The sequence below is a fragment of the Emydura macquarii genome, unplaced genomic scaffold, assembly GCF_026122565.2.
Source record: "Emydura macquarii macquarii isolate MOO-44397 ecotype Brisbane River unplaced genomic scaffold, CSIRO-AGI_Emac_v2 contig_12, whole genome shotgun sequence".
In the NCBI taxonomy this organism is placed as follows: domain Eukaryota; kingdom Metazoa; phylum Chordata; order Testudines; family Chelidae; genus Emydura; species Emydura macquarii.
The window spans coordinates 4,682-8,859 of record NW_027130149.1 but is presented as its reverse complement, the minus strand read 5'-3'; the positions used below and the strand labels follow the sequence as shown (position 1 = coordinate 8,859).

Sequence of the window (4,178 nt, the reverse complement as noted above, 5' to 3'; positions counted from 1 at the left end):
ACCACATGGGTAAGGTAAACCTTGCAGAAGTGTTTCCCTGAAACTGATGAGTTAATATGTTCTATGTCCTCATCTTACTAGAGACGTAGCAAAAGGATTGTGGTATGCATTTACTGTTGACATGAAAAACTCACTGTCAAATGGTTTTAGTTATGGTATGTATGCTTTCTAAAGGAGTTCTGCTGCATTAAACAAGGGTGTATATGTGTAGGAGATGGAAAATAAGGAAGGATGTAGCTTTTCCTGATTCAAGTGAATATTTATAGGACTCCCAGGCTTACAGATTAATATATTCAGTTTGCTTCATTGTTCAGTAATACAGCACTGTAAAGGATTTGTTGGATAGACTCTGCTAAAATATGTCTGATTGTAGACAACTCCAGTTCTGTACACTTAACCGTGTATCATGGCTAAGATGTTCAAAAGTGGGTGCCTGAAATTAGGCATCTGTATAAGCAGGCTGTCCTTCAAAGATGCTGAGCTCCTAGCAGTTCCTACTACAGTGAAAGGGAGTGTTGTGTTCTCAGCATTTTGGATAATTGGGCAACTTCTTTAGATGTCTAAGAATTTGGGAACCTAGCTTTAGGCACCCATTTTTGTCTGGGCCTATGTCTAATGGAAAATTTACCATAAAAGCTGAATGTTTATCCATGGATCTTGTTCTCTGTGTTTTGTCTTTCATGTCAGGGAACTTGTGTGATCTTGCATGTCTGTGAAGCACCATGCACATGAATGGTAAACAGTGAATGCCAATTATAAATTAATTAAAATCTAGAAAGACATGTGGTTGCTCACTATAACTAACTAGGTTGTAAAGAGAAAATAACTCTAGGATAATTTTTTTTTCTAGTTACTGATAAAGACAATGCTGCATTGAAGCAAAGTCAGCTTTTACCAAGAAAATTTTTAAAATAAAATCTTAGATCTTAAAATATATTAGCCCCTTCCCATTCCATCCTTTAGAAGCAATATCAGTAAATTTAGATGAACTCCTGCATGCAGAGGTTTATAGTATAATTAGCACATAGCAATTTCAAAAAGAGCAATTAATACAGTGGATTCATTTTCCACCAGAGAACTTGTGTTGGGTGGGTTTTGTTGTTCTGGTTGAGATTATTTCACACACAGAAAAAATTCTTCCAGAGAACTTCCCAAGAAATAGAACTGTGGTTCATTTGAAATATTCAAATTGCTATGCAGATTTGTTTGGAGAACATACCTGTATTGTTCTTTTTCTTAGATTGTTTTGTACTCTGGAGACAGGATTTATAATGATTACTAAGAAGCTATGAAAGAACGGGTGCGGTTCACTAATTCTGATCCCAAATTGGGTGACGGCTCCATGGATATCCTGAATCTAAAGTCAACGGACACTGGCATATATCAGTGCAGAGTGAAAAAAGCTCTTGGAGTTGAAATAGAAAAAATACACTTGACTGTGCTTGGTAAGATACTTGTTCAGACACTATACATTCTGTTTTCGGAGGGCAAATTGTTATATGCCATATTACATTTGACACTTAAAACAAGAAAGGTTCTTGTGTATGATCAATTCATACATTAATACTGAATTGTAAGTAGATACATTTGTTTTTTAGTGCTCCAAAATTAAAGGATTGATTCCTTCCATCCCTCCCCCCACATGGAATGGCAGAGAATGAGGCCAACAATGTAGAAATAATTAACATTTCTTGAAAATGGCTCTAAAATTGTTCAAAAACATAAGCTGATTTCAAGTTTTGTGCAATGAAAAATTATTTACTTGCGAAGGCTTAATTAATGGACACCATAGCTGACTTTTTATTAATTAAATAATGCCTTATTTATTAGTAAAGCCAGCAAGGACTAAATGCTACATTGAAGGATTGCAGGAAACTGGAAGTGACCTTATCCTGAAATGTGCATCACAAGAAGGCTCCCCATTTTTGTCTTACAACTGGAAGAAATTAACTGGCACAGAGGAACTTCCGGCCAAGTCATTTTGAGTAATGTTTATCCTTTACTATTTTAATTTTAATATATTTAAGATGGATGATAGGCTTTGTCTTTGTGTTTTTATTTCATCTTGAAATGCTAAGCATTTTTATGGCTAAATTTTACTGTCTTAAAATCCGGTATCTCACAGATTACCTGTGTTAGACACATACATTACACTCTTGGCAAGGAAGTATTCTCAGCAGTCTTGTGGTATGGCGTACCAAAACTTAATATTGAAATTAAATGCTATGGAATAAACTTCCAGTTATTTATAAAAGAATCATAGAATTACCTATGATAGCTCTTTCCATCTTGACAGATGTCTCCTTTTTTTTTTTCCAAACGGATGTTAACATAACTAAGACACACTGGCTTTTTAAATAAAGTTTGTTACGTAATGGATTAACACCTTTGGAAATATTGAATACTTACCGTTAATGAAAAATGGTAACCAAAGTTCCTTCAATATTTGTAGATAAAGATACAGGTGAACTTTCTGTGAAAAATGCCTCTCAGGAGTACTCTGGTACCTACAGTTGTGTGGCTGTAACCAGAGTTGGCACTGATGCGTGTTTCATTGTGCTAAACGTCACTCCTCGTAAGTACTTGCTGTATGGTGCTTGTCACAAAGTCAGAAGTGTTGAATGAGTTAAAGAAATAAAATCAACGGATCCTTTTGTAATCTATAAAAGAAATCAACTCTAGAACAGATAGTGGACACCTTTTTTGATTTTGTTATATTTTTGGGTATTGAGCATTCTTTGATCTCCATCAAACGAGTCAGTCTTTCTACCTGTCTTTGGAATGAAGATTTCTCATCTTCTGTTGCTGTAAGAAACGTAAAGAGAAAAAATATGAAAAAGAAGTGCAGCATGACATTAGGTAACGACCCACTGCCTTTGCTTTTTGAGCAGTAGTACCTGAAACAAGAAAATAACTTTCTCTTAATGTCTTTTCATAGATAATATATTCCTTATGGCTGATTAGAATTCGGCATTGACCTAAGCCAGTGCATTAACCCAGTGTGACAGCTAAGAGGATAAACTTATATTTATAATGTAGTATACGTTAATATGCCTGTATCCTATTTTCTGATATATTTCAAAATGTTTTGTCGTGTTAAAAATAGATTCTGAAAGTGGTAAATATTTGAAACACACTTTGGTTTGAAGTAATCAACAGTGATGCTGTTCTTATTGCTTTTATTGTTTGAATAGATCAATAGAAAAAAAAAACAGAAGAAATTTTCCCAATCCCTCAAAACACCAATAAATTCTTGGTTTAAACAACTTTTATTTTTATCTGTTTTCAGAGAGGATGTTTCTCCTCCAAAGTGTCGTACTTCAACAGCCCGCAGCTATGTAGGCAGCAATTGTTCTTCTCTGGGTTCAGTGTCTCCCTCCAATATGGAAGGATATGCCAAGACTCCATATAATCAAGTACCAAGTGAAGACTGAACGTCCTTCTGGTCAAAACCCAAACATTCCACCATCAAAAGTAGCTGCACCTAATCTAAGTAGAATGGGAGCTGACCCTGTGATGATTCCAGCACAGAGCAAGTATAGAATGGTGTTCATTTATACTTTTTATTCTTTACAAATATTTAAAAAAAACCTCAAAACCCTACATTTAAAAAGTGCACAAAATTGCCCTTGAAGAAAATGAACAAGTTCGTTTGAGTAGCCTCCAATTTTTCTTATTCATTTTGAACTGTCATTAGAATATATTAAGTGCTTCAAAGACAGTATTGAAGTTCCTAGCTAGACATGAAACAGTGGAGATATTTGAATTTCAGGTGGGTTGCTGAAGAAACACCATATCAACTAGATGTGGAATTCTGAACATGAAGCACAACGTTGTGTGTTTTTGATAGTGAAAAGACATTCCAGCTGTACTCCATGAAGTTAGCATTCCAGAGACTTCACCCTCAAAATTTGGAATGACTTAAATATTTTGACCCCTTTGGCCATTCTGTGATGGCAGCCACAGTGGCTACAATAGTTGAATTATCTAAATATTTTTTGGAAAATCTGTGAAAATCTTTTAACTTTCATAATGTGTATTTGGAGCATCTTCTGAATTGCTGAGCACTCTTATTTCATGGGCTACCAGTTGCAGTTAACTGTATGCAGGCAACTGATGAACTTGGTTTTGTGATTAAATACAACAAGTGGAAGTGCTACAGGAGACCTTGTTGCCTG

General features: G+C 35.2%; 1 pseudogene; it reads left to right on the top strand.

Moving 5' to 3' along the window:
- The first annotated feature begins 1,240 nt into the window (after positions 1-1,240).
- On the top strand, positions 1,241-3,536 carry LOC137164543 (coxsackievirus and adenovirus receptor-like; annotated as a pseudogene).
- The last annotated feature ends 642 nt before the right edge of the window (positions 3,537-4,178 follow it).